Source organism: Nycticebus coucang, chromosome 18, assembly GCF_027406575.1.
Source record: "Nycticebus coucang isolate mNycCou1 chromosome 18, mNycCou1.pri, whole genome shotgun sequence".
NCBI classification, from domain to species: Eukaryota; Metazoa; Chordata; class Mammalia; order Primates; family Lorisidae; genus Nycticebus; species Nycticebus coucang.
The window spans coordinates 60,606,185-60,616,651 of NC_069797.1; the positions used below are offsets into that span (position 1 = coordinate 60,606,185).

Genomic DNA, 10,467 nt, shown 5'->3' on the forward strand with positions numbered 1-10,467 from the left:
GAAGTGAGAGAGCCAGCCTGGGTTTGCATTCTCACTTTGCCATTTTTTAAATGGATGACTTGAATTAGTTCACATTAGCAGCTTCAATGGCTTTATTAATAAAATAAGAGTTGTTGTTTGTATCTCATCCTTTGGGTTACCCCTTCTCAGACTTAGTGATTACCCTCAAACTTAGTCCTTTATTCTTTTTTTATTTTTTGAGACAGAGTTTCACTCTATGCCCTTTGTAGAGTGCTGTGGCATCAGCCTAGCTCACAGCAACCTCAAACTCTTGGGCTCAGGCAATCCCCTTACCTCAGCCTCCAAAGTAGCTGAAACTACAGGTGCTGGCCATGATGCCTGGCTGTTTTTTTTTTCTTTCTTTTCTATTTTTAGTAGAGACAGGGTCTCCCTCTTGTTCAGGCTGGTCTCGAACTCCTGAGCTCAGGCAATCCACCCACCCTGGCTTCCTAGAGTGCTGGGATTACAGGCGTGAGCCACTGCTACTGGCCAGTCCTTTAGTCTTTACCCCTCCTCCTTTGACCTCGGTACTGATCACTGCCAAGTTTGTCCCACAGACACCTCCCCTCCAAGCTGTTGCTGTATCTTCATCATCATCATCCTAATTTCCAGTTTTAGGATACTATGTGCTAAGGACTTCTGGACATTTTAAAATGCACAGGGTTGTCTTTTAAATTAAATTAAGTTTATTTTTAGAGACAGAGTCTTGCTGTGTCACTGGGCTGGAGTACCTCTCAAAGTGCTGGGATTATAGCCCTGAACATCCACACCTGGCCTTTATTTATTTATTTATTTTTTTGAAACAGGGTCTCCTGTTGTTTGGGGGTATGTGCAGTGGTATCATCATAGCTCACTGCAACCTCAAAATCCCAGACTTAAGTGAGCCTCCTGCCTCAGCCTCCCAAGTAGCTGGGACTATAGGCATGTACCACCATATCTGGCTAATTTTTAAAATTTTTTTTTGTAGAGATGAGGTCTTTCTGTGTTGTTTAGGCTTGTCTCAAATTCCTGGCCTCAAGGTATGCTCCCAGCTAGGCCTCCCAAAGGGCTGGGATTACAGGCATGAGCCATTGTGCTTAGTCTGTGTGATTTTTTGAATTGATTGAGACTTGGTTTGTGGCCTGATATGTAGTCACTTTTGCAAATATTATATATGTGCCAGAAAGCAAAAGTGTAATTTGTCAAGTGTTTGGAGTATTTAAAATATTCTATTAGAGGCTCGGTGCCTGTAGCACAGTGGTTATGGTGCCAGCCACATACACCGAGGGTGGCAGGTTCGAACCCAGCCTGGGCCAGCTAAACAACTGCAACAAAAATATAGATGGTCGTTGTGGTGGGTGCCTTTAGGCCCAGCTACTTGGGAGATTGAGGCAAGAGAATAGCTACCTTAAGCTCAAGAGTTTGAGGTTGCTGTGAGCTGTGATACTATAGCACTCTATCAAGGGCGACAAAGTAAGACTCTGTCTCAAAAAAACCCAAATTCTATTAGATTAAGCTTGTCAATTATATTGTTCAAATCATCTAAATCCTTACTGAACTTTTTGTTTGCTTGATCTACAAATTTCAGAGGGAAATGATTTAAATTTTTCATTACTGCTGGTCATGGTGGCTCATGCCTGTATCCTAGCACTCTGGGAGGCTGAGGCAGGTAGATTGCTTGAGCTCAGGAGTTCCAGACTAGCCTGAGCAAGAGGGATACCCCAGTCTCTACTAAAAACAGAAAAACTAGCCAGTTACTGGCGGCACCTGTGGCTCAAAGGAGTAGAGCACCGGCCCCATATACTAGAGAACCCAGCCCTGGCCAAAAACTGCAAAAAAACAAAAACAAACAAACAAACAAACAAAACAAAAATCTAGCCAGTTATGGTTAGTTATGGTGGTGCATACCTGTAGTCCCAGCTACTCAGGAGGCTCACTTGAGCAAGAGGATCACTTGAACCCAGGAGTTGTTGTTGTTTTTGTAGAGACAGAGCCTCACTTTATTGCCCTTGGTAGAGTGCTGTGGCATCATACAACTCACAGCAACCTCCAAGTCCTGGGCTTGGGCGATTCTCTTGCCTCAGCCTCCAGAGTAGCTGGGACTATAGGCGCCCGCCATAACGCCCGGCTATTTTTTTGTTGCAGTTTGGCCAGGGCTGGGTTTGAACCAGCTACCTTCAGTATATGGGGCCAGGGCCCTAGCTGCTGAGCCACAGGTGCTGCCCTGGTTTTTTTTTTTTTTTGAGGCAGAGTCTTACTATGTTGCCCTCGGTAGAGTGCTGTGGCATCACAGCTCACAGCAACTTCAAATTCTTGGGCTTAAGCAATTCTTTTGCCTCAGCCTCCCAAGTAGCTGGGGCTATAAGCGCCTGCTATTTTTTTTTGTAGTTGCCATTGTTGTTTAGCTGTCTGGGCTGGGTTCGAACCCGCCAGCCTTGGTGTATATGGCTGGCGCAGTAACTACTATACTACAGGCACTGAGCTGAACCCAGGAGTTTTTTTTTTTTTTTTCTGGATAAATAATAGCTATAATAATTATAATGGTCCTATTACCACTATATGTTTTTTATTATTATTTCAGGTTAATTGAAGGTACAATGAATTAGATTATATTGTTTGCATTTGTTAAGTAAAGTCCTCTCAACTGTGTCATTATTTTTTTTTAAATTAAATCATAGCTGTTTACATTAATGCAATCATGGAGTATACCATGCGCTGGTTTTAAAAAATATGGAATGCTTCATGAATTTGCGTGTCATCCTTGCACAGGGGCCATGCTAATCTTCTCTGTATCGTTCCAATTTAAGTATGTGTGCTGCCGAAGCGAGCACTGAACCCAGGAGTTTTGAGGTTACTGTGAGCTATGACAATGCCAGGTACTCTACCGAAGGTGACAGAGTGAGACTGTCTAAAAACAAACAAACAAAAAATCCCCTTCCATTGGTGGATTTGTCCATTTTCCCTACTATTTCGGCTTTATTATTTTTGAAACTACGTATCCCTGCAGGGTGGATTTTTTCCCCTAAGTCTGTCCAAGGATATCACCTTTTGGGCACTCTTTACTTTTTTTGAGGGGCAGATATCCGTGACTCAACCTCCCAATTTATGAGACCGTAGGTTTTGTCTTATTCCTTCTGGGTTTGTGCCTTGGGGGAATTTTTATTTCTTGCCAGCTTGGCTTTGCATTGAAAATACACATACACACATTTTATCTTTTTTTTTTTTTTGAGACAGAGTCTCACTCTGTCGCCCTAGGTGGAGTGTTGTGGCTCTCAAACTTCTGAGCTCAATCAACCCACCCATCTCGGCCTCTAAAAGTGCTAGAATACAGATAGGAGCCACCACACACACCACATTTTATCTTTTATTTATCATTTCTAGCGGTTTTGTATCAGAAGAGATTTTCTGAACATATAGTCCAGCTTATTGCTGAAAATAAGTCTCTTCTAAGTCCTTTACATAAAATTTCAATTGAATATTCACAATGATTCCATAAAATCCTGTCACTATTTTTTTCAGAGGAGAAAACTAAGGCTCAGAGAGTTTATGACTGGATTCAGAGCCTAGCTCTGACATTTACCAGCTATGTGACCTTGAGTAAGTCAGTCATTCAAGAGGATGTAGAGCTCAGACAGCACAATAACAAGGGCTGCTGTCTGGCTTAGAATGACACCTGGGAAGTATCTGCCTCAGCGTGTGGCAGTGTTGGTGCTCAAAAGATGTCAGTGACCATTGCTGTCTAAAGGGAAGAGACACAGAGCCCCACTCCCCCTCAATTTTCTTTTTTTTTGGGACAGAATCTCAAGTTGTTGCCCTGCATAGAGTGCTGTGAAATCATAGCTCACAGCAACTTCAAACTCCTGGGCTCAAGGGATCTTCCTACCTTAGTTTTTCTATTTTTAGTAGAGATGGGGTCTTGCTTTTGCTCAGTCTGGTTTCAAACCTGTGAGTTCAAGCAATCCACCCGCCTTGGCCTCCCAGAGTGCTAGGATTACAGGTGTGAGACACTACACCGGTCTTTTTCTTTTTCCTTTTTTGAGACAGTCTCACCTTCTTGCCCTAGGTAGAGTGCTGTTGCATCATAGCTTACAGCATCCTGGGCTCAAGTGATTCTCTTGCCTCAGCCTCCCGAGTAGCTGGTACTATAGGCGCCTACCACAGTGTCCAGCTATTTTTTTTTCTTTTTCTTTTCTTTTTTTTTTTTTTTGTAGAGACAGAGTCTCACTTTATGGCCCTTGGTAGAGTGCCATGGCATCACACAGCTCACAGCAACCTCCAACTCCTGGGCTTAAGCAATTCTCTTGCCTCAGCCTCCCGAGTAGCTGGGACTACAGGCGCCCGCCACAACGCCCAGCTATTTTTTGGTTGTAGTTCAGCCGAGGCCGGGTTTGAACCCGCCACCCTCGGTATATGGGGCCGGCGCTTTACCGACTGAGCCACAGGCACCGCCCATGCCCAGCTATTTTTAGCAAGACCAGGTCTTGCCCTGGCTCAGGGTGGTCTTGAACCTTTGAACTCAGGGCAATCCACCTACCTCGGCCTCCTAGACTCCAACATTCCTTTTTTTTTTTTTTTGTAGAGACAGAGTCTCACTTTATGGCACTCTACTGTGCCGTGGCATCACACAGCTCACAGCAACCTCCAACTCCTGGGCTTCAGTGATTCTCTTGCCTCAGCCTCCTGAGTAGCTGGGACTACAGGCGCCTGCCCAGCTATTTTTTGGTTGCAGTTCAGCCAGGGCCGGGTTTGAACCCGCCACCCTCGGTATATGGGGCCGGTGCCTTACCGACTGAGCCACAGGCACCACCCCAACATTCCATTTTTTTTTTTTTTTTGTAGAGACAGAGTCTCACTTTATCGCCCTTGGTAGAGTGTCGTGGCATCACAGCTCACAGCAACCTCCAGCTCCTGGGCTTAGGTGATTCTCTTGCCTCAGCCTCCCCAGTAGCTGGGACTACAGGTGCCCGCCACAATGCCCGGCTATTTTTTGTTACAGTTTGGCCAGGGCTGGGTTTGAACCCGCCACCCTCGGCATATGGGGTCGGTGCCCTACTCACTGAGCCACAGGCGCTGCCTTTTTTTTGAGACATTTTCACTCTGTCACCCTGGGTAGAATGCCATGGCGTCATCATAGCTCACAGCAATCTCAAACTTCTGGGCTCAAGCAATCCTCCTGCCTTAGCCTCCTGAGTAGCTGTGACTATAAGCACCTAATACAATGCCTGACTAGTTTTTCTATTTTTAGTAGGTGGGGTCTCGCTTTTGCTCAGGCTGCTCTTGAACTTCTGAGCTCAAGCAATCCACCCGCCTCGGTCTCCCAGAGTGCTAAGAGTATAGGTGTGAGCCACCACAACCAACCACCCCACAAATCTGATTGTGATGCCTGGCCATGTTTGGGCATCTGTGTCACCTAGGGTGTGGCTCATTCAGAGTTTTCCAGCCCATACCCTGGGACTATCCTCTGGTGAGTAACATAACATAGAAAGGATACTGAAGTGACTACAAGTTGCCAAGAAGAGGGGTAGAGCATCCTCTTTGATTAGATAGCAAGCAATTGCTTTTATTTTAATTTATCTTTTTAAATAGGTAATAAATGCATATGGTTCAATAATCAAAATGAAATATAAAGAAATTCATTGGGAAGGTCTGTTCCCACACTGTCCTTATTCCCCTGGTTTCCCTAGCATCCTCTAGGTCACCACTGTTATTACTTTCCCTATGCACATTCAAACAGATACAAACATTTATTCTTATTTCCACCTCCCTTTCTTTTTTTTTGTAGAGACAGGGTCTCACTTTATGGCCCTCGGTAGAGTGCCACAGCCTCACACAGCTCACAGCAACCTCCAACTCCTGGGCTTAAGCGATTCTCTTGCCTCAGCCTCCCAAGTAGCTGGGACTACAGGCACCCGCCACAATGCCCGGCTATTTTTTGGTTGCAGTTCGGCCGGGGCCGGGTTTGAACCCGTCACCCTCGGTATATGGGGCCGGCGCCCTACCGACTGAGCCACAGGCGCTGCCCCCACCTCCCTTTCTTACACAAAAGATGACATACTAGATATACAGCTCTATGCACCATTTTTATTTCAAAATATATCCTGGACATCTTTCCATTTTTCTTGGCATCCTAATTTTTTTTTCCCGAGACATTCTCACTATGTCACCCTCAGTAGAGTGCTGTGCCATCACAGCTCATAGCAACCTCAAACTCTTGGACTAAAGTGATTCTCTTGCCTCAGCCTCCCAAGTAGCTGGGATTACAGGTGCCCACCACAACGCCCAGCTATTTTTTGTTGCAGTTGTCATTGTTGTTTAGTTGGCCCAGGCTGGGTTCGAACCTGCCAGCCTCAGTGTATGTGCCGTAACCACTGTGCTATAGGCGCTGAGTCAGCATCCTAATTTTTTTTTTTTTTTTTTTTTTTTTTTACAGTTTTTGGCCGGGGTTGGGTTTGAACCCACCACCTCCGGCATATGGGGCCACCGCCCTACTCCTTTGAGCTACAGGCGCCATCCCATCCTACTTTTTTTTTTTTTTTTTAACAGCTTCATATCTTTCCATTGCAAGGTTATATCACAAGTCATTGAACCCTTCACTGTCCAGATGCAGTGGGCACATATGGCTCTTTAAGTTGAAATTATTTAAATTATGTAAAATTTAAAATTCATTTCTTTAGTTGCACTAGCTGTATTTCAAGTGCTTCAGTAACTATGTGTGGCCAATGGCTACCATATTGGAGAACAGAGAACATTTTCATCCTTGAAGAAAGTTCTATCGAACAGGGCTGTTTAACCAATTCCCAATATCTGGACATCTGGTTTGTTTCCACTCTTCAGGCATTTGGAGGATGATTAGGTCCAGCTCTGGAATGCAGGAGAACTGGGTGAAAACTGCCCCAGGAATTTTGGCCCTTCAACCTCAGATCTTGCAACCTGGGACACTCCTGAAAGAGGAGGGCTTTGCTTTTGGAGCAGAAACTTGACCACAGCCTGGACGAGAGAGTGGCCTTTAAGGAAAGGTTTCCTGCTCAACCCTAACCTTCTACTTCCTCTGTCTGGGCCTGCCAAAACACAGGACTGTTTCTTTCATTCAGTATTCAGCAAACACTTCTAAGTAACTACCAAAGATGGTGCCAAGTCCTATGCTGGGAATATCGGAATGGAAAAAACAGTCCTTGCCTTGGAGAAATCCACAGTCTAAAGAAAGATAAAGATCATCACCAGTTCGGTGACCAGGACTTTCAAAGTGGCCTCACCCAAGATCAAAAGACCTGATAGGCTGAGTGCAGTGGCTCATGCCTATAATTCCAGTACTTTAGGAGGATTAGGTAGGAGGATCCCTTGAGGCCAGGAGTTTGAGACCAGCCTGAGCAACATACTGAGACTGTTTCTACAAAAAAAATTAGTCAGGCTTAATGGCACACACCTGTAGTCCTAGCCATTCAGGCAGCTAAGACAGGAGGATGGCATGAGACCAAGAGTTTGAGGCTCCATTTAGCCATGATTGTGCCACTGCACTCCAGGCTGGATGACAGAGTGAGACCTCATCTCTTAGAAGAAAGCAAAACAAAATAAACGAACGAATAAACACAGGCTGGGCATGGCGGTTCACACCTTTAATCCAAGCACTTTGCGAGGCTAAGATGGGAGGATTGCTTGAAGCCAGGAGTTCCAAAGACCAGCCTGAGCAAGAGCAAGACCCCATCTCTACAAAAAAATAGATAAATTAACTGGATGTGGTGACGTGTGCCTCTAGTCCCAGCTACTCAGGAGGTTGGGGCAAGAGGATTGTTTGAGCTCAGGAATTTGAGGTTGTAGTAAGCCATGATGATGCCACTATACTCTAACCTGGGCAACATGGCAAGACCCTGTTTCAAATAACAACAACAACAACAGTAACAACAAAAGGCCTGATGATATCTTGATACCCTGTGTTTGTGAGGATGTGGGGCAAAAAACTTTTTGGAGGACAATTTTGTGAAAATCTATTAAAAATTTAAAAGCACATAACCTTGGGTGGCGCCTGTGGCTCAGTGAGTAGGGCGCCAGCCCCACATACTGAGGGTAGCGGGTTTGAACCCGGCCCTGGCCAAACTGCAACAAAAAAATAGCTGGGCGTTGTGGCGGGTGCCTGTAGTCCCAGCTGCTCTGGAGGCTGAGGCAAGAGAATCGCGTAAGCCCAAGAGCTGGAGGTTGCTGTGAGCCATGTGACGTCATGGCACTCTATGGAGGGCGATAAATCGAGACTCTGTCTCTACAAAAAAATAAAAAAGAAGTACATAACTTTTCCCCCAGAAATGTCTTATTTGTTTCTTTGTTTGTTTATTTATTTAGAGACAGGGTTTCTCTCTTTGCTTGAGCTAGAGCATACTGGTGTCATCACAGGCCACAGCAACCTCAAATTCCTGGGCTCAAGTGATCTTCCTGCCTCCTCCCTCCTCCTTAGTAGCTGGGACTACAGGCACATGCGATCACACCTAGCTAATTTATCATTTTCTTGTAGAGACAGGATATTGCTCTTGCTCAGGCTAGAGAAATTTCATATTTATAAATTTATTTTACACATATATAGGTAACTGCAAACAAATATATGTACCAAGATATTTCTTGCAGGCAATATTGTTTGTAGTTACAAAAGGCTGATAACCTATATCCACTAATTGGGGAATAGTGAAATAAATTATGATACAACTATTTCACTATGATGGAAGTCAGAATCTATAGGCAGGTGTGTTACTACGTGAAAATAGCAAGCACTGAACAGTGTGGAGTGTGCGCTATCATTTGTGTCAAACACACACACTGCTTATCTATGCCCCAGCTTCCTCTAGAATAATACTTTTTTTTTTTTTTGAAAGAAGGTCTGGCTGTGTCATCCAGGTTGCAGTGCAGTGCTGCCCTCATATCTCACTGCAACTCCAAACTCCTGGGCTCAAGCAATCCTACCACCTCAGCCTCCTGAGTAGCTGGGACTACTGGCACACACCACTATGGCCTGACCCCCAGCTAATTTGTTTTATTTTTTGTAGAGGCAGGGGTCTTATGTTTTCCAGGCTGGCTTTGAACTCCAAGCCTCAAGCAATCCTCCTGCCTTAGCCTTCCAAAGTTCTGGGATTACAGGTGTGGGTCACCATGCCCAGCAGATGTCTTTGGCAGGGAATGGGAGGGGTGTACTATTGGTGGGAGACTTAGTTTTCTTTGCACATGTTTTGTTTGTTTGTTTTTGTTTTGCAGTTTTTGGCTGGGGCCAGGTTTGAGGCCACCACCTCCAGTATATGGGGTTGGCACCCTATTCCTTGAGCCACAGGCGCTGCCCCTTCTTTGCACATGTTTTGAAGCTTGTTTTTTGTTTTCTCTTTTTTTTTCACCCTTCCCTTCTCTTCTCCTTTCCCCTATCCCTTCCTCCCTTCCTTCCTTTGTTTCTTTTTTAAGAGACAGGGTCTTGGGGCGGCGCCTGTGGCTCAGTCGGTAAGGTGCCGGCCCCATATACCGAGGGTGGCGGGTTCAAACCCGGCCCCGGCCAAACTGCAACCAAAAAATAGCCGGGCGTTGTGGTGGGCGCCTGTAGTCCCAGCTACTCGGGAGGCTGAGGCAAGAGAATCGCTTAAGCCCAGGAGTTGGAGGTTGCTGTGAGCTGTGTGAGGCCATGGCACTCTACCAAGGGCCATAAAGTGAGACTCTGTCTCTACAAAAAAAAAAAAAAAAAAAAAAAGAGACAGGGTCTTGCTGTGTTGCCCAGGCTGAAATGCAGTGGTATGTACATAGCTCACTGTAACCTCAAACTCTTGAGCTGAAGAGACCCTTCCACATAGCTAGGACTACAAGAGCTTACCACATGCCTGGATAACAGTTTTTGTAGAGACAGGGATCTTGTTATGTTGCCCAGGCTGGGCTGGAACTCCCAGGCTCAACCCAGAGTGCTGGGATTATAGGTGTAAGCCACTGTGACCCCCCCCTTTTCTTCCTTAGAGGCATCTACTGAATAATGGTGACACGGGGGTGGGGGAGCACGGGGGTTCAGAGAGAAAATATGTCCAGTCATCTGAGCTCTGAATGTCCCCTGTGATTGCACAATTCCTCTATCTCAGGTGACAAGGGTGATAACAGTCCAGAAATGTCACCCCTGCAGTGACTCCATTCATCACCAGTGTAGACCTCTCCTTGTCTCTTATACCATCTCTGTCCAGAAGGGGGAGGCACAGACTCACCAATGCATTGGTCCTAAACTCCTTGATCAAGGCTTCCTTTTTTTAAGAGACAGGGTATCTGTCACTTGCCTGTGTCAGACTGGTGTCCAGTGGCCAGATCATAGCTCACTGCAGCCTCCAACTCATGGACTCAAGTGATCCTCTCCTTCCAAAGTGTTGGGATTACAGGCATGAGCCACTGTGCCCTGTCCCCAAGCCTTCCTCTTTCTAGTATCCCTTCCTTTGTGTATTTTGATGGGAATGATACTTCCTGCAAAGCCAATGAAATTTATTAAGTAATAAT

At 45.5% G+C, this 10,467-nt stretch overlaps 1 non-coding gene across 1 annotated transcript; it reads right to left on the bottom strand.

Moving 5' to 3' along the window:
• Positions 1-2,703: 2,703 nt before the first annotated feature.
• LOC128571321 (U6 spliceosomal RNA) lies at positions 2,704-2,810 on the bottom strand. Its single transcript, XR_008375753.1, has one exon. It is a non-coding gene; the product is annotated as a U6 spliceosomal RNA (small nuclear RNA).
• Between the last annotated feature and the right edge of the window lie 7,657 nt (positions 2,811-10,467).